The following is a 20,610-nucleotide window of genomic DNA, read 5'->3' as shown; positions in this document are numbered from 1 at the left end:
TCCCCGACCCCCGGGGTCATTTGTTACCGGGGCGCACAGAAAGAACAATTAATCTCCATCATCTTATTTTTTTGAAAGTGTTTTATTTGGAAAAGTTACCGTATTTTCTCATTTACATCCTCACTTGACGCACGTCAAGGCCGCAACATGTCACATGATACATGGGGTTAAATTTAATCTCAAGATGGCAAAATGAGCAAAAAACAAACTTCTTTAGAAAGTTTGCATTGTGTTGGGGTAGAAACGATGTTGGTCATGTCATGTTCAGCTGTTGTTGTGACGTCATGAGTGGATTAACGTTTTTAATGCAACAACCACCCCCCCCCCCCGGGCCGCGGAATAACTCCACACTGGCTGACCGGTCCACAGCCCCAAAAAGGTTGGGGACCACTGATCTGGAGGGCCGGATAGAATTACCCAGTGGGCCGGATCTGGCCCCCGGGCCTTGACTTTGACACATGTGCCTTAAGTGTTCACACACATGCTTAACAATCTCATGGCAGTTTGAAGTGTTCGACAAATCAAGTTAATGCTACATTCACACCTGGCTCAGAAACGCATGTTCTGGAGAATGAAAAGTTTATGAAAACATACATACTGTATATATGTCGCTACGCAAGTCAGTTTTAAGGCTTTTTGTACAAAGTGTGCAACGTTTGAGCACATATCAAAAGTTGAATCAGCTGAACTTTGACCAATTAGGGACTCCGATTCTGTAAGGACGTATGGATAGCATCACAGAACTGTTTGAAAAGTGTTCACAAGTTTTCTTTATATACAAAGAAAGTTCAGATTAAAATTGTGTTGTATTTCTTTATTCAAATCATTGTGAATCAGGAGCAGATGAAAAAAATGAAGTTTGAAAAAAGCCTGTAGTTGCTACATAGGTTGTGAGGGGCTGTTTGCTAAGGGGAGAGAATGTAAACTTAAGGGATGACGGGAAATGAGGGCAGGCTTACTCACTTACCCTCAGTTCATAGGTGAATTTCTAACAAACTTCTGCCGCTCTGCAGAAACTATGTCAGAGAAAATGACCGCTTTATAAATTTTGCCTAAAAATGGTATTAACAGAACAAAAGAATGCTTTTAAAATGGATAAAAGATGATTGAAGAGGGACCTAGAAATCTTAATTTTGACGGCGATTTCAGATCTAGAATAAAGCATGTTTTGTTTTTTTAGATTTAGTAACACTCTCCCAAAGGACTGTCTGTTTTCATAGAAGTATTTGATGAGATTTATTTTTTCCATCAACTGCTACACAATTTATCCGCTTTACGAGTTCCAGTCAACAATAACTAGAACCTTTGGTTGACCATAAATCAGCTTTTAAAGTTGCTTTTGTGAATTTCTGCACAGCATCAAACGTGATGCTTTTTTTGGCCACTCAATTTCTCACAGAGACTCTTTTTCAAGCTAAACTGACTGTATGCTGAAATTGCTTCTGCTTCATTGCACAAAAGGGACCACAGGCTACAGCTGGACATGTAAGTGTACAAGCTTATGGTTAGAGTATTTAAAGACCAAACAGGAAACTATTTATTCTTAAGTTTTTCTGTCTAATCACACATCCTCTTTACAAGAGCCAGTCAACTCAGTAAAGCCACGCTCCTCAGTGGATTAATGTTGATCACGTAAACGATTGAGACGTTACGGTGGGTGTACGGTGTGTTATTTCGATGTCATTGAGTGTTAAAGAGTTAAGTCGTATGTATCTTTTTAGAAGTAATTTCAATATAAAATGTTTTTTCTGAAAAAGCTTTGGTCAAATTTTTAAAAATGATCTTCCAATAGACTTTTTAGTGGTTATTCTCTTCATATTTAGTGTATTTTCTCCGATAGATTAGTCATCTGCTTGATTAGTTCATAGGTATACAGGTGCTTAGATAGTTTCTAGGTTATTTGACTCATCCATAACATTTAAAGAAACTGTAGAGGAAGATAATTGGAAAATGTCGCTGCTCTAGTCTAGTTTATAATTAGTAGTTGCTAGTAGCTTTCTTTTCTCACCTTGACAGAAACGTTCCAGTTCAAACTTGTTTAAGTCTTCAAATCTATATAAATAAACTGTATGACTTTAGTTTCCTTTAACCAGCATTTTTAGTATGTTCATTTATCCAGAAACATCTCATTTAAGCCCTTAAACACAGATTCTATGTTTAAAGCAGGTGTCATCACATGGTGCAGTTCCTCATTTGACCACTAGAGGTTGATTTCAAAACGGAACAATTTACCCTTTAGTTCCATGTTAAAAAAAAGTATTAATAGTCGTTTCAAAAACTTTATCATGTATTTGTTGCTTTATTTTTCATTTGTGACTTATTTAATTAAATTTAAAGAAAAAAGAAAAACAACCTCTGGTTAACTTTTACTTTGTTTTGTAATTTCCGAGTATCTTCCAGGTCTTGTGGCCACTAATATCCCTGTGAAGATGATCTGCAGAGAACAGGTGAACATTTAGTAAGTTCACCATACAAGCCCAAAGGTATCACTCATACCTGAAGAACGTCTCTACTGCTGTGTCTCTAAAGCAGAAGAGCCACCTCTCTGCTCTGAAAAGGCGATAACCTGATTACAAACAACAAGAAAACAACATTACATTGTTTGAACAGGTGTAACCCTCACTAAGAGTCCGTGCTGCCCTAGATTCAGGCAGCTGCACCGTTTCTGTCTGTAAATAGGTTTATTACAGTTTCTTTTAAGATGTTGTGAGTAAATAAATAGTTTTCATGAGGATTTTGAGTTTTGATTGTTAAACTGTCTTTTTTTTCAGTCTTTCTATGACAATCTTTCCTAATGTGTTTTGATTTATTTATGGCATTACAGTCATAGTTGCTTATCTGTTTGCTTTTCTTTTTTTCTGCTTGAAAACAGTGACTTTGCCCTGTTCAGCTTCTCCCGGGAGCTCCAGCTGAGACATGAACTGCAGGAAGAAAATAGATCACGTTGTTCTACTTCAAAGCTCAGAGCTTATCTCAGTCTGGCCTTTCAATAAATTGCCTTAAGCTAGAAAATTAGAACCTTGCAATTCCATCCAGGTCTGTTCATTTGTCTGGTCAGTCTGGAGTACCTGTGGTACCGAGATAGACCAGAAACTATTTGCTGAAAGAGAAGAAAGAAGGTGGCATTTAAGGAAAAGGGAAACTCCAAGCCAGCAGATCTTTAAGCTCATTTAGAATTACCTCAAACTAAAAACAAGATTTCTTGTCCTCCACAAATACATAAACACCTCCTTTGTACAACATCACCTTCTCATGTCTTTCTGTATGTACTATTTAGGGTTGCTGGTTCTCATACTGCTCCAGACAGAATTTTCTAAAGTATTACTCCCTCACTCTTGCCTTCTTTATTGTACCATTCATGAATCCCAATGTTTGTGGCCCTCTCCTCCAAAGATAATAAACAAAAATCTTTTTTGTTCTTTTTTTATTCAGATGGCTAATTGAGAAAAGACAGAAAACTCAGCAAAACTTGAAAAAAAAAAAAAAAACTGAGACATTTGAACACACGAAACACACCTGGTTGCTTTTATTAATGCTGACGAGATACATTTTCTAAAAAAAAGTACTTAAAAAAAAGCATGTTTTAAGGCCAAATCTGAATTCCTCCCTCCAACTGAAGGGGCATTTACAGCTGTAGTAGTGTCTAAACTTATTTTTAGAAGTTTACATTTAAAAGTAAATAATGACTTTTTGTTTTAGCGTGACTTTTTACAATTTTAAAGCAGATGTTTGTATGTATTTTCTAACCGCTGGGAGCTATGCGCTAACGTAGATGACCGGTGACTATTGATGACATCATCAAGAGGTGGTAACACCCAAATTTGAAGACTTCGTCTGAATTCCCACCATAATTCCTAACTACTAAAAGACTATAGGCTTATAGTGCAGGACTATCTAGTGCCCTGGATGTAAAATGCAATCTGGACACCAAGCTCACTTCTTTTCTTTTTCTAAATGCAGCATATGACGTCACCGACTTCACAAAGTGAAAATCGAATCAATACAAACATTTCACGATACCTATTTGTGACTCCACTGTGTTTTGATGAGGAAAATGGGGATAGTTTGTTAAAGAATTTACATTTAATCACTTTTTTTTCCGGAAAAATTGTTCGACCGCAATGCATTGTGGTCTATATTCACTAATCTAGTGAGCATCGCTGCACACTGGTTTTTCGCAAAGACTTCTGAGAAATTTCTAGTGCACTCGATTTTGTAAATTGTAGACTCGGACAGCACTATTTAGCGTACTATATAGCAAGTAGTGAAGGAATTCGGATATAACTTGTGTATTTTTCAAGCACTGGGAACTACACGCTAACATAGATGGCCGGAAACTATTGATGACATCATCATGTGGTAACTACATCAGAGTTTGAAGACTCTGGCTATGTCCTAACACATGTCACTATATAGTCCTGCATTATGTGGTTTGTAGTAGTTAAAGGGATTAGGGTGGGAAATTGAACATATATAGCCACTTTTTTTCCAAAGTTGTCCATTTGGAGGGCTGAATGTAGGGGTAGGGAGTGGCTGAGGATGAGGGAAGAATACGGATTTGGCCAAAATGTTTTGTGTTGCAAGAGTGAACAAGAAGAAAAAAAGTCTTTCACTACTTTTTAGTTTAATTAAAACATTTCAAACAAATATATTGATGTAAAATTAATTTGATGCAACATTTTATCCAAGAAACATGTACACAATGTACCAAAAAATTGTTTCAAATATTGACTTTCTTTTGTTTTTCAAAATATAAAACCCAAATGAAAACTTTTATATTTACCAGTGACTTTATTTAACTTTAAACGCGTTCAACATTTTAATTGGATATACATTTATGAATAGTTTATCCTTCATTGAGTTATCATTGTTTTTTATCTACATATCCCTATTTTATATATTATTTTTGTTAAATTTTACATTGAATTTTTGTATATTAGATATGAGCTAAAAACATATATACACAAAATATTCAACACCTGCATTGCCTTTTTCCACAAAAAGTATTTTGTGGTATTTAACTACTGTCGCATTAAATCCGTTTTTAAATATTAAAGTTCATAAATACCAATTCTTGTTAATATTTTGTGAGTCTACCTTAAATTATGGAGGTAAATGTGGTTTTAATCAAAATACATCACTGGAGGATGCAGGAGAATCTACCGCCAAATGCAATTACTCTTTATCCTTGTTGACTTCGGTGCCCCTGTTGTGGTACCTTTGTGTAACCTCTGCACGCACACACAGAAAACTGGGTTGCCCAGACACGGGCCCGGTAGGCCCTTATTACCTTTAGTGACTTTGCTTAATTAGAGCTTTGTGAAACAGCAGCTGCAGGAAAGAAAAACACTGAAAAAAAGGACATTGTAAAGGAGAAAATGAGGAAGGAATCATTAATCATCAGGACCATAACCAGATGATTTATACATAACACGCTCTTAAGCCAAGCTTGGTACCAATCAAGTTTTATGAAAGCACTCATTGATTTTCCTTATCATGAAGCAGTTTCCTATTTGGAAGTATGTGCGACTCGCATAAAAGAGTGACAGAAAATCCATAAGTCAACCTCAGAATCTCTTTATTAGAGCAGTAAAAGTAATTGAGATCCTGTATTTTCTTGAGATCCAACATATTGTTAGTTGTAGCAAATAAAAGTTAATAAAGCAGCTTTTCAGTAACGGTGAGGTACTCGGCATCTGTAGGTCAAGTGTTGCTCTCGTGAAATGGTATCACAGTTGCACAACAGCACTCAGGATCACACTACCTCCAGGACTTGAAATCCAACCCTGTACCTCCACGCTGCTACTGAGCCTGGCGTTTGTCCATCGCTCTTTTACTGGAAGGCTTTCAAGTCCGCTGGTGCAAACGCAACATGCTGCCAGTAATGGCTTATTGTTTGAGGATTCATGCTCACGCTGCCAGAAGAAGTGAATGCTTATTGGATGCAGGCACTTACACAGACTATCATAGGCTGAGATAGGTTTCAAAGAAAACAACTCCTATTTTATAACTGTTTTGATTGCAAAATCGAATTGCCCATAGATATTTTTAATACATATTTGTGGTATTTCTTTAATGATTGAGGACATTTTTTCAAAAAATGAAGCTCCAATGAGCATAGTTCCTTTTTCACCAGAAGAATTTGTGACATAGACGATAAAATGGGCCGACTCCGAGCTCAAAGTATACCCTACACTGCAAACTATTTGATACTTTGCAAGATTTAAAACCATTTTCCTTGACAATTTTATCAGGTTTTAAGCTATTTAAGTCTACACTTTTCAATGCTTCCAGCACATACGAGAATTTTTTGTCTCATCAAGATCCAGAAATAAGGAAACTATTATTAAAGGGAGTCAAAATCTTTTTGAAACAGAAAAACTTGATTTAAAATTTTAAAATAAAACAACTCAAATTACAATATATTTTTAGTTCCATTCTTCCTTAACTCCAAAGTTAAAGAAACAAGATTTTTGGAAGCAATGGACCAATTTCTACAAAGATTACAATTTCATTTTGTTAAAATTTGCTCTAAAATAATTAACTTCTGTTTATTAAAGTAGCTTTTTCGCCACTGTAATAAAAATGAACTTCAGTTAGGAAAATAAAAACGAATAAAATACAAAACATTTATTTAGAACTTGCAAAAATACCTATTATTAGGCTGTATGACACAATTTTGAAGCAATTCAAACATTTAGCTTTTTTTTTTAGCTTTTTTGCCTTTTTGAAAGCTTGCGTTGAACCTCTTTTTTCCAGATTTTTATATCATATTTTAAGATTGGTTAAGTAAACAGTGTCTTCCTGCATGGAAAAATCATTTGACTGCTTACTAGTTATTTTATTCTAAAGATTATTGTTCTTTTCCTGTTTTTAGGCTACCTGTTTTTTCAGTGTATTGATGGTTTTAGTAAATAATGTTTTAAATATGTATCCAAAATGTTTAGTGAGTTCAGCAACAGACTGTCGGGAGTTTGGGTGTTTTTAAAAACTTTTGTTTATAGCACATATTTGTGTTCTTTTTCTAATGATGGAGGACATATATTAACAAAATTAGTCTCAAATGAACATTTCTGAGTATTTCTTTGTTCAGCATACAAATTTGGAATCTGTGAAAAATAAATAAATAAATACAATGGGTCAGTTCCCAGCAAAAGAGAGGAGAAGGGGGCGGTGTTGCTCCGTACCAATGGTCCCGCCTACATCTCAGAGACAAATTTTTAATGATCTGCTGCTGCTCTACTAAAATTATGTCCTAGAAAACGACTTTTTATTTTTTGTTCAAAACAGCAAAAATAAATAATTTAAAGACACTGGAAAAACTTTAATACAGAACAGAAGTCGATGGGAGTGGGACTTTAAACAGCGGAAATATGTTTAAAGTCTACCCCAGATTGCAGACTCCCTCATTCAATGTTTTTTTTTATTTTATTTTTCCTTTTTTATCAAAAGAAATTGTATTTTTCAATAAACAAAGTTGACAAGTATATAAAATTCTTGTTGAACTAAACATATTTGAGATACTAACTGAGTAATTCTGATTTTGTTGTTTTACATTTTAGTAAACACAGTTATCAATGTAACAATCCCACCGTACAGGTAACAGATTTTTTTTTTTAAATAAATCAAATAACAATAAATAAATTTCCTAATAAATGCAAATGTAAATTGCTCCCGTTCCAATCCCAGAGCTGTTTATCAGCTAAAGAAACACAAATGACTTGTAAATTTTTGTTTGTCAGGAATAGCCTGACATGCGCAGCAAATGTAATGTAAAAGCACATCCAGGGGGACCATTAAGACTATCTTTGTGCACTTAGGAAATCATTTGTGGCTACTGATGTCTTAAAAGCCTTTACTGGACAGGTTCAGCAGGTCCCCTGGATGTAAGCTGTTCATCTGAGTGAAGTGGGCGACCTCACACTCTTCGTGTTGTTAATTTTGAACATATAGGTGAAGAATTTCGCCGCAGAATTTCCAACCACCTTTAGAAAATTAATAAAGTCTGTGAAAGTGCAGTCAGCCATCTAAAGGCTAATATTTAAACTTTTTGTTCAGTCCAGAGATTAGAGAGCCTCCAGTGGTTTTGCAACTGTTTAAAGCTTTGCAAAAGGCAAAATGTTTGCCTTTGAGTGTGAGGGTGGATGAGAGGGAGGCTAGGTAGGGGTTCCAGATTCCATATAGTGCAGCTGTGTGTGTTTGTGACTAAAAGAGAAATGAAAATAGACAGAGAGAAAAATTCCAGCAGGAAGCTTATTACCTGTCCCCCACAATTACATGAAATCTGTCGGATGATGTATCCTCTCTCGCAGCACCATTGATCTCATTTGAGGTGAGATGCCATCCAGTTCAATACACAACCATGAATCTCTGCCACTCAGGAGTTTCAATCAAGTTTCTGAGGCGACATGTCGGCGTGCTGTCAGTTATTTCCTCTAAAATTACCTGTTTGGGGGATTTTTAATCATTCTTGAAGTGCATGATTGTAAATCAAACTTTGAACAAGAGTCACTCTGGCCATCAAGTGTGCAGCTTCTACACTAGAAATCTCAGTCAAGGCTGAGCTCTTCATCAAGGCAAGACTGATGTCCGGATACGGCTGCTAGCACTAAGCCAAACATGAAGCCAGGTTTGAGGTTCCTCATGTAGAGCAGCTGTGCAAAGGCCGACACTCTGCATTCACTTATTTCCATTTTAATCCCCACTGGTTTATTCATCCACCGTTTAATGTCGCCTGCATGAGCTTGAAATTTTTATATTTTAAAGGCCATTTATTTCATACACCTGCTATCACCATAAAGCATAATTGTAAAGCAATGTTTAATTTTTCAGCTTTCATTATCTCATATGTGGTTTAACAGATGTGTATGAAGAGAATAAATTGGAGTAATAAAATATAAAAGAATAACAAGAAAGTTTTTATCCTACCAGATGGGCTAAAGTTCCACTTTGGTCATCTTGGGATCTATTTTTTAAATCGTTCCCATTGGTCTTTAAATTATGATTATGTAGCTTTTAGCTAAAGTCAAAAATCTGTATAGTTTTCTGGGACATAGTTTCTGCAGAGCGGCAGGAGTTCATTAGAAATTCACCTTTGGATTGCACCCTGTTGCTGAGAGCTTGGAGCTTGTGGCCCATCCTGCATATTTTCTACATCACAACTACAACCCAGCCAGCGAGGTCAAGTGGGCACCACATGGTTTAGAAGTGGGCAGAAAATGTGGGCCCCAAATGGGTTTGTCTGCAGTTTTTTTGTGGTGGCCCCACCTGTGTTTTCCCACATTGGCACTGCTACCCAGGACAGCGCCCCTTCTAGCTCTGCAGGACCCTGGGCAGTGAAGCTCGCTACGCTGTCCACCAGGTAGCTGGCTAGCATAGCGAGCTAAGCCTCTTAATAGCCCACTTAAGCCAATATGGGAAAACACAAGTGGGACCACCACGAAACAATGCGGACAAACCCTTTTGGGGCCCAAATTTTCTGCCCACTTTTAAACTGGGACCCACTCGGCCCCGCTGGCTAGGAAGCAATTTCAAGTGATATTTTTCGTGTGTTCCCGATTCACAACAATTTAAAAAAAGCAATAGTTACGCAATTTAAAGCTAAACATTTTTTAGATATGTTCTCTATAATCATAACAATGGTGCACTGTGGTTATGTCCTCAATTTTTATCTACTTAGCCTTTCTACTATTTTTTACACTTTATTTTTCATTTAGTTCTCCATGGTTCTGTGCGGTGCAGTGCGATTCAGGTGTTGTCCCTCTTTTCCACTCAGGAAGAGGGAGGGATTCCAGGTGACTCATCTGTGCACCTGTTCTTGGTAGTGGACCTCGCCTCTGGCTTGTCTCGTGCCCACATCTGTCCCCCCATTTCCATCTGGATGAAGGATCATCTGTCCTCCTGTTCTTGGTAGTGGACCTCGCCTCTGGTTCATCTCGTACCCACATCTGTCCCCCATTTCCATCTAGATAAAGGATCATCTGTGCTCCTGTTCTTGGTAGTGGACCTCGCCTCTGGCTCGTCTTGTACCCACATCTGTCCCCCATTTCTATCTAGATAAAGGATCATGTGCTCCTGTTCTTGGTAGTGGACCTCGCCTCTGGTTCATCTCGTGCCCACAGCTGTCCTCAAGTTCCATCTGGATGAAGGATCATCTGTTCTTGGTAGTGGACCTCGCCTCTGGCTCATCTCGTACTCACATCTGTCCCCCCATTTCCATCTAGATAAAGGATCATCTGTGCTCCTGTTCTTGGTAGTGGACCTCGCCTCTGGCTCATCTCGTGCCCACAGCTGTCCTCAAGTTCCATCTGGATGAAGGATCATCTGTACTCCTGTTCTAGGTAGTGGACCTCGCCTCTGGCTTGTCTCGCGCCCCCAACTGTCCCAGTTCCATCTGGATGAAGCCCATCTGCTACACTATTCAAACATAGTTGTAAAGTTAGATAAGCTAATTCTTCTTTAACAGTCCTGTTACATCACCTGCCCCTCCCAGGAGAAGATTCATATGGACATCCCTGAGGTATTGTTTTTTTTTTTTTTGTCCAGTTTAGTTTAGTCTATTTAGCAATAAACTATTATTTATATTTTATGACTGATTTCATGTCTTTGAACAATTACTGATGTGAAGCCCGTTGAGACAACTGTGTTGTCTAATTGGGCTACAAAAATAAGATTTAATTGAAAAGATATCAAAGAACACGTTTAAAACACCAAAACCATGATTTTCATCACAGTGGGTCTTTAAACTCTTCCTTGATTATTTGAATGACACCTCTGTGAGAACAGCAGTCTTTGATTGGAAACTGATACTCACTGAGGATCCAGAGCTTGAATTCCTCTGCAAAAGTTGGCTTTCCGCCCATCTAGTGATTCTAGGATCTCCGATTTCTCACTTGGTTTCAGGTTTGTTAACATTTTTATTTTTAGAACAGTGGACCTAAATCATTTTCTTTCTTTTTTGACCATGACAATCTCTTACAATCCTCCAATCATTGATTGGGCACTGTTCTCTTTGGTTCAAGGACTCAACTTTGAATAATTCCAAATATGATAGATGAGTTCACCACGGTGGAGGTTTCGTCATGTCATTTCTCCAGCGTGACAGCCGGGAAAAATCTCTTTCCTGATGGAGTGTGCTTTTCTTATTAGGATTCTAATTTGAAAACATTAGAGCCCACAGATGGGCATCAGTCGGGTTAGAGCATGGGGGGCAGGAAAGGCATCATGTAACACCAAAGCACATGTATGCGTATAGGACGGTGATGGGGGTCAACGGGGAGAGCAGGGGGGGCGCTCTTCACACAAGATTAGATGTGGGCAGCAGGGCTGATTACACAAGAGGCTGTCAGGCAATCATGGAATACAGTCACTCTTTTTTTGCCATCTTGTACCCTCTGCCAGACTGGAGAGTTTAATCTCTCCCCGTTTAGCCCTTTTTTGGGGGTGAAGTTTACACCGCAAATGAATGCAAAGTGGAACAACCAACATAATGAGCCTGCTGTGAAGAGGCAATCACCTACTTGATGATCCTGTACTTGATTGTTCTCCTACAGTCAAGTCTGACCAGAGGTGGAAATATCTGTCATGAAAGAGACCGGAAAATCTCCTGCTCCTTACAGGAAAATACATATATTACAGAGCACAGAAGTAGATTTCTTTCAAAAATACAAAATAATATATGAAATTTAATTGATTATAACTGCTGAGAATCTGGCAAAAAAGTTTTCCAAAATAAAAGGAAAAAGTGTTAAATAAAGGAGTCATGTTTAATGTGCTTTTATGAAATATTATATATTAAAACAACTGTAAAAATGAAACAATTAGACTTTATGTCAAACATCAAAGACAAAAATCAGAAGTATTGAAATTATTTTCCAGCATTTGTAGCACATCATTATATTTCTAGGATTTTGATTTACTGTTCTTTATAACTTTATATTTTATTTTCCACCTTAAGAGTCTCAACTCATTTATTCTATGCACTGGATGTAACTTCTGAAGTAGATCGCCCTTATAAAAAAAAATGATCTCAAAGGGTGTCTTACTTGGTTAAATAAAGACAATCAATTTTCAAGATGGAGGAGAAAAAAATGAACAGTTTATATCTCCAGTTTTGTGTCAGTTCTTCATCTTTTCATATTTTTTCTCTCCTCAAATGGGGCTTATTTTGACCTTTTTCCATCACAACCTGTTTGAGTTTGCTCAGGTTACTGATGGCTGAAGGACAGCTTTCATTGACATTAAGGTGTTCTTAAGGTTAGCGGGTCCATGAAGGGGATTGAGTAAGGAAATGCTGGAAGTAGAAAGGTTACGTGCCATTCAGTGTTTGAATAATAAAGTTGGGCGTAAAGAATATAGTAGCTGCATATCCATTACACACATGTATAAAACTTAATCGAAATCCTATTAATGTAAAAAAATGCAACTTTTTCCATTAAATCCTAATTATGAGAATAAACACAAAGCGCCTTGCGTTTGCTAACTACAAATGTTTGCATTTCTATGCTGCTTTGAGATGATGTTTGTGATCTGGAATTAAATTACAAAAATATTCAGTCTCCTCATGGGTCCAAACATGCTTTTCCTACTACATGTTGACTAAACTTGCTATCCAGTTGCTGGTCACATGACTCATTTTATTTGAAAAAGGGTGTTTCCACTGCAGATTTACGATATATGTTAATTTTGATATGTCCCAATAACCACTTACTCCCAGCGCAAAAACGTTCTTTAATAAATGCAATTTTTTTTTTAAATTGTGGCAATTTTTTTTAATCGCAAATCCAATTTGTTCAATTTCATAATCAATCTAAATGCAGCCTGCCATTAAATAAATGTTGAGGTAACAAATCATTGACCCAACACTTTATATATTCATTATTTTCTCCTCAATCTTGCAAGAAAATGCTCGAAATTAATTTTAAAACCTCTAATTGTGTCTTATTTAAGGAAGTTTGATCTTTTTTTTGTTTGTTTTGAGTGTAAAGTTAAAGACCCCTTTGGTGAGGATGAACTGTTACTTTATGAGGATCATTTAAAATTTCTTCAGTAAAAAAAGTTATTTATCACTTTACTTATTTTTTAAGCAAAATCGCGGTGTAAAACTGAAAGAAATACTTCACTGATTGCTGACAAGAATTTCACACCAAGCAGTTCTTTATCCTGAGAGCCTTCATAATTAAGTTTAAACTGTATTCAATAGGTTTTTCCTGTTCTTGTTTCAATATATATATATAAATAATATTTGATGGTTTTCTAAACAATCCTGTTGGTTGATAATAATTTCAGAACAGCCTTAAAATGTTAACCGGATGAAATACGAAACATTAAAATTAATCAGAATAAAGCCCATTTTTGTCAATTATTATTTTTTGTATTTTCTCCTTATTCTTTATTATCTGCATTTTTTTTAATTTAATAGATTGTGCTTTGCTTTAGCGCTGCTCTGGGTATTTAGTTAAAGTTCTTCCTCCCACACCTGTTTTTAATTCTAATGACCACAGCTGCTGCTTGTTGCTTAGAGCGCTCCCTCAGTACGAACAGCTCCTCAGTTCATTTTTTATGATCAACTGTTGAGTTTTTGTCAGATTTAATCTGTGTACTATATTTTTCGGTTTGTGCCTTCTTATTTTAATATAAACTTATATTTACATGACCTTGTTTTACACATTAAGCACTTTATTGGCTCTATCTTAAATCAAGATGCATACAAATTATCTGGATTTATGCCTTTCAAAGTCAATAAATATAAAAATAAATTTATAAAACTTTTTGGGCAAATGCAGAAGAGGCTAATAGAAATCGTGTTTTTATGTAAAGCTTGACTCACATATTTTTTTCTATAAAACTGAACCAAAAAGTAAAATGTTTTATGTAACATGACAAAAAATTACAGGACATTTTTTAAGTCATTACCACATATTTGCATTATTTAATGGGCCAAAAAATGATCTGGAAAGTCAACAGAGATTAAATTATAATAGTAAATATTAATAATGGCTAAATAAATTAAAAATAACAGTAAAAAATCTGAATATATCCTATTTTCTTCTACAGATTATCTCATTCTTGCATTAATGATCGGAAAACAGCGCTTTCTTGGACTTTTTCAGGAGATTAGCTTTTTTATTCGTTGAATTAAGGATATAAAATTACCAGTTAAAAACAGCACATTGGCAAAACAGTTTGATTAATATAGAGAGGTAAATTATGAGCTGTGGTGGATTACAGAATAAAATCGCTTGCTTGCTGTCAGACAATAATAAATGCTGTTTTTTTTCTTATGGACGATCAACTAATGAGAAAATCTAATGTATAAATTCAAGATTATGTAATGCAAAGTATGATTTAGGAGTCTATTAAAAAGCTACTTTCATTACAGGACCAAAACCTTAATAAACCTAATCTTTAGTTGATGTTTCTTCATTCCTCTGTTATAATTCAACTTTTTTCAAGTAGACTTGGACGCCAAAGATGGCAGCTGATTGTGATAAAACATGACTTGAACTCCACTTCTCTGGGATCAGACTGTGTCACAAATGCAGGAGGACTTTTGCACCCTCTCTGCTTTTGTCAGTGATGGATAACTCGGAGACAAAAGAGATTTTAGAGCCAAAATGGAACAATGTTCTTCTTGTCACAAGGGGTTAGCAAGTAAAAAATTACAATGCCCAGCTACTCTGGGAAACAAAGATGTCTGTTTGCTGTGCATCTTTTTTTTTTGGAAACCTTTTTTGTTTTTCCCAAACAACAAAGAGTCACTTCAAAAACCAAAGTGCTCCAGAAAGAAACGGTCTAAAGTGAGTCTACAATCAAATCCTCTTCCTCTCAATCATACAGGAAACAGGAACTACTTTCATGAAATTACAGTCTTGGTTCTAAAAATTTTAAAGGTACAAAAGTCTGCACTCCACTTTATTAGGGCACCTGTCCAACTGCTCATTAGTCAGCCAATCACATGACAGCAACTCAATGCATTGAGGTATCCAGACATGGTCAAGAAGATCTGCTGCAGTTCAAATTGAGCACCAGAATGATAAACAAAGGTGATTTAGGTGTCTTTGAATGTGGCATGGTTGTTGGTGCCAGACGGTATTTCAGAAACTGCTAATCTACTGAGATTTTCACCCACAACCATCTCAAGGGTTTACAGAGAATGGTCCGAAAAAGAGAAAATATCCAGTTCTTTAATTGGTAATTTCAAAGCTTCCATTCAAAGGTGTCATGTGAACCATACATCACGTCCTGCTGTACATCCACTCCCACACTCGGACACATCCATTAACGCGTGTCAGCTCAGGGAGAAAGCCCGGCCCAGCCTGAGTCACGGCGCTGCAGCTGAGGAGTCGGTCCTGTAAGGCTGAACTGTCGTGCAGTCAGACTCCGCTATCGTGCTGCTGAACACAGACAAATCCCATCTGTACATCCAGCTTCACCTTAACCCCCCGCTCAAAGTTCTGCCGAGAAATTCATTAACTGCAGTTGTGGATATTTATAGACCGGCCTGGCAGGTTTCTGATGAAAACAAAGAGTTATAGAACAGGCGACTTGCACGTTATCTGGATTTAGTGTACAACTGCTGTGAAGTGTTGGAAACAAATTACATTTTGATCCCCAATACTTTGTGTTTTCAGACGGTTTTAAATCAAGGTTTGTTTTGGAACTTGTTATGTAAGGTTTTTTCTGTAGTTTCTGCATTTCAGAAACGCATAAAAAGAAAAAAGGGTTTTGAGGTCTGCTGAGGAGCTGATATGTTTACTTGGGTTTTAAAACTGTAACGGCTTTGAATAATTACAAGAAAAATCTCAATTTTCTTCAGTGTTTATTGCAGTTACTAAAAGACATTATTTTGTATGAGCTTAGTGAGTCTGTAGTTTCTTCAATTCCCTGACAGAATTAATAAATAAGAAAAGCAATTCTGTTTGCATGAGTTTCAATCTAGAAAACACATTAAAGTCCCACTCCAGTCATATTTTGATCTATTTAAAACGTGTTCCCAGTCGTCTTTTTATTTTTGATTATGCTGTTTTTAGCCAAAATAGAAAAAAACAAAACAAGACCAAAAAAAAAAAAGTTGATTTCTGGGAGCATTTCTGCAGACCGGCCGAAGTTCATTAGAAATTTACCTCAGAGTTGTGGGCGGGACTTCTGACAGGGAGTGACCCTGCGCCCACTTTCCCATCATCCATCTGTTTACACGCTCTTGTACTAGCCTAAAGTCACTTAGAGTTTAGACAATTTTTGTCTGTTCTTGATTCACAAACGAGAACACAAACATTCTCAATCACAAAAAAAAGCTCCAAAAACACAGTTTTCATTTGAGTGGGTCTTTGGCCGTGGAGGACTGTTTCTCTTTTCTTTTTTTTTTTCTTTAACCTGTTTTTGTAGTATTAATATTTTACTTCTTTTTAATTAGTATTTTAGCTTTTTTATTTTCATTTTTATTTCTAAGAAAACTTCTTTGGTCCGACCTGTGACAATTTCTTGGGTCCTCCCGTCACCAGTTTTGGCCCGGCCACTTTCACAATTTCTTGGCTCTGTTCCAATACAATTTCAAAGTTTGCCCTGTCACGAAGTCCTGGCTCCGCCCCTGTCACGAAGTCCTGGCTCCACCCCTGTCACAAAGTCCTGCCTCCACCCCTGTCACAAAGTCCTGGCTCCGCCCCTGTCATAAAGTCCTGGCTCCGCCCCTGTCACAAAGTCCGGGCTCCGCCCCTGTCACAAAGTCCTGGCTCCGCCCCTGTGCTCCGCCCCTGTCACGAAGTCCTGGCTCCGCCCCTGTCACAAAGTCCTGGCTCCGCCCCTGTCACAAAGTCCTGGCTCCACCCCTGTCACAAAGTCCTGGCTCCACCCCTGTCACAAAGTCTTGGCTCCACCCCTGTCACAAAGTCCTGGCTCCACCCCTGTCACAAAGTCTTGGCTCCACCCCTGTCACGAAGTCCTGGTTCCGCTTTGTCACAAAGTCCTGACTCTGCCTTGTCACAAAATCCTGGCTCCGCCCCTGTCACAAAGTCCTGGCTCCACCCCTGTCACGAAGTCCTGGCTCCGCCTCGTCATAAAATCATGGCTCCACCCCTGTCACAATTTAATTTACAAAAAATTTTTACATGTAGATATAGATATTCTGTTACCAAAGAAAACAAGTTTAAACTGGAGTCTTTACTTTCACTTTCTTGTAGAATCAGACTTCATAGATTAATTTTGTTTTTAAGAATCAGAACACTTTTTGTAGACTTCATCATAATTCTCAGGGAGGGATGTGTTGTTATTTTAATCTTCTGTTATTAAATTACATCTTACTTGTCATAATTGTTATTTTAGAGAAATGAAAATAAATAGGCACATTAATATTTAAAGAAATTATTAAAAAGATCAGTCGTATTCAAGAAAAACCCTCTGTTTACAGTCTAAACTAAAAAGAAAAAACTGATAATAACTACATTAGTATAGAAGCGTCGATGTTAGCGCAGTCACCAGCGAGTTCTTCTGAGGTGAACATTCTAGTAACATCTGACTCTGAAAAGGACATATTTGTTTATCAACACCACTTCATCCGTGATGGCTCATGTCTCCCAGGAGGGCCCACCACATGCTCTGTGCAGTCAGCCCTGAGATGCCTGGTTTCTGGAGCAAATTAATTCCCAGTTGGAGAACAAGCATTATGAATGGGTTGGGCAAAAGAGATAGATGAGCTACCCATGTTCCTTCAGAGTTCCACTCCTGGTGACAAAGATCCTGGAGGCTGTCCTAGTTTTGCTGAAGATGGCGCCCTACTGTAGCTCAGGGGACTCCTTGCGTGGGGCCGTGTTAGCTGACGTAGAACAGGAGAAGCTCAGCAGAGAGGATGCAAAGGAGAAAGACTGGCCTCATATTGACTCCATCCATTCACAGATGCTTCCGTTTTCTTGGTTGTCATTTAATTCTCACATTTCCTTCATGGGCGTCTTTGTGTGAGTTTATGTCTTTAGTTCAAGCTTCCCTTGACATTTAGCATGAAACAATCAGAAGGACCTGAAATATGAAACTTTTGAGCTACTCCTTCATCACGATGAAAACATATCATTTAGTTACATCTGCCCTTGACAGTGAATGATGGTAAAAATGGTCAAACCTGTATGGGTGGCCCACAGGAAATATCAAAGTCGTAGACCACTCAGTAAACCCGTAGAGGGAAAATATTCATTCACATAGTTGGCTACGAGCGTGCTGCAGGAAATGAACACTTAAGCAACACGTAAGAGTAAACGTAGTAAGAAGCAGGCGTGTAATACGGATATTTCATGTTTTTGACCCCCAAACCCTGCCCACTGCGCAAGGAGCCTATCCGTCTTCTTCCGTTCATCTGGGACCGAGTCGTGAGGGCAGCAGTCCAAGCTGCCCAAACTTCCCTCTTCCTGCCCACTTTCTCCAGTCAACACATTCTCATCCCCAATTTGTCACATATTGAAATTTGGTTAAAGCCCCTTCTGCAGTGTTCCCTACTTGTTAGTAGGTCAGCAACCCTCGAGACGTGGTGCCGTATGCAGTACCGGATCCGCAATGATTCTCGAAATGCTTCCAGTATGGTACCCTAACCCAGTGGCGGTACCCTAACCGCAACCTGGTACTGGTTAACATCCGGTTCCCGCCCGGTACAGTGTTTGGTACTGGTTTGGGTCCAGTACCGCATCTGGTCAGGTGTAGGGTTAGGGTACCAGTACCAGGTTTGGGTACTGGTGCACTACCCGTCACAGTACTGAACCGGTTCTGGTTTGCGGCTCCGAAGTTGGGCACCCATCATTTAATGGGAACAGCCATCACATCAAAAACCAAGTCGAGGACACCCAAAACCTCAAAAAGTGACACGGAAGGGGCCTTAACCAAACGTCATGTGACGAGTTGGGAGTGAGAATGTGTTGTTCCAGCTCATCTGGGGGACCCCGAGATGTTCCCAGGCCAGCCAAGAAATGTAGTCTCCCTAGTGTGCCCTGGGTCTTCCCCAAGGCCTCCGTCCAGTGGGAAATTCCCAGAACACCTCCTCAGGGAGGTGACCAGGAGGTATCCGGACAAGGCGTCTGAGCCACCTCAACTGGCTCCTCTGGATGTGGAGGAACAGCGGCTCTACTCCGAGCTCTCTCCGGGTGAACGAGCTTCCCACCCTGTCTATAAAGCTACGGTCACAGACAGCTGCCACTTCGAGATGGTCAGACATCAGCAAACCACATACAGACAGACGGCTCCCTCACTCCTGAACAAGACCCCAAGATACTTAAACTCCTCCACCCGAGGCAGGAGCACTCAACCCACTCAGAGAGGGCAAACTTCCTGAACAGCCAGACTGTTAGAAATGAGGAAATTGCATAATAGTGTAGTTTGTGTGGGCATCGTATGTGCTCTTAAATATCAAGAGCACACCCAATGCATGCAGCTTTGCACCTGGTCAAGAAGGAGCTAATAAGTTCACTTTATTAATGACTGGAGTGCAGCATAAGGGCACTTCATAACACCTGTACATAATTAGTGTGAGACCAACTTACATTTTTTTTACTAACACTTCACGATACACTTACCACACGCTCTACAATTGTGTGTTCATTTACATGACGTACCTGAACAAGCCTCTATGGAACAGCAAGACACACCAGTAAGATCTAACTGCTCCCCTCTAAAACCAAAAACCAACAGCACCCCATACATGTGACCAAGTCTAGTGCACATGTGGTACAGGTGAGGTCGCCCTTCAAGGGGTTCCTGAAATCTCCACTTCATACAGTTTACTATCAATTAACATAGATTTGGACCATAATGAATATAAATGAAGTTAATGTGCATCAACAGATTAATACTATGTAGGACTACTGAACACCACCTGAACACCATTTACTATCTCCATGAATGGAGTCTCACAGTCTGTTCCATTATTCATTTGAGTAACAATTCCTACTTCTTATACGTTCATTCCTGCACATCCTTGGATCAACCTTATGATGTGACTATCCCTTCTTACCGTTCACGCTTTCTCCTAACGCACCCTTAACCAGTACGGTCTCTAATGATCTCACTCCAATCGTCTTTCGATCTATTCTAATAGCGTTTCCAGGGGTCTTTTATTTATGATTGTCATTTTTAGGTATTTTGTTTTAATTGTTGTTTTCAAGGCATAGTTTCTGTAGAAACAGCCTGCTAGCTTACAGACCCTCACACCTGCAACCTTGTGGTTGTATTTTCTGTGTAACGATTGTTAAACAAAAATGTTTTTGATCCGGAATTAGGATTTTAAAAAGGAAAAATTGAATTTTTAACTCATTTATATGTATATATATATATATATGTTGTCCATCATCATAAAAATGCAACAAAACCATCAAGAACATGATTTTCATTTGAGTGAATCTTTAGCCTTTTTCACCAAGATCTCCTTTTTCATCCATCCACTCTTCCCGTTTTCAAAATGAACTCATTTGTTTTTCTATTCCTGTTTCCTTACAGATTCATTCTCTCGTCTCTGTCATTAGACGTTATCTGTGGTTAGTTTCAAAACTAACTACCGGTAATCCAGAGAAGTGACGGAACCCCAACTTTAGCCGTAAAAACACAGTTTTTAAGTGCTTTTAAGTTAGTACTTGTTATTTT

General features: G+C 38.2%; 1 protein-coding gene and 1 long non-coding RNA gene across 2 annotated transcripts in view; one reads left to right on the top strand and one right to left on the bottom strand.

The window, feature by feature from the left end:
- Positions 1-2,734, top strand: part of LOC112150433 — a 69,870-nt gene extending 67,136 nt beyond the window's left edge. The window contains exons 3-4 of the long non-coding RNA XR_002919960.2: positions 1,400-1,485; positions 2,391-2,734. This is a non-coding gene — a long non-coding RNA (uncharacterized LOC112150433). The remainder of the gene's footprint in view (positions 1-1,399; positions 1,486-2,390) is intronic.
- The window catches only part of pex5la (peroxisomal biogenesis factor 5-like a), a 105,430-nt gene that overhangs the window by 76,884 nt on the left and 7,936 nt on the right, over positions 1-20,610 (bottom strand). The gene's annotated exons all lie outside the window — the stretch shown is intronic.

Source organism: Oryzias melastigma, linkage group LG4 (assembly GCF_002922805.2).
Source record: "Oryzias melastigma strain HK-1 linkage group LG4, ASM292280v2, whole genome shotgun sequence".
In the NCBI taxonomy this organism is placed as follows: Eukaryota; Metazoa; Chordata; class Actinopteri; order Beloniformes; family Adrianichthyidae; genus Oryzias; species Oryzias melastigma.
Note: the sequence above shows the minus strand (reverse complement) of the source record. Positions and strands in the feature narration are given on the sequence as shown.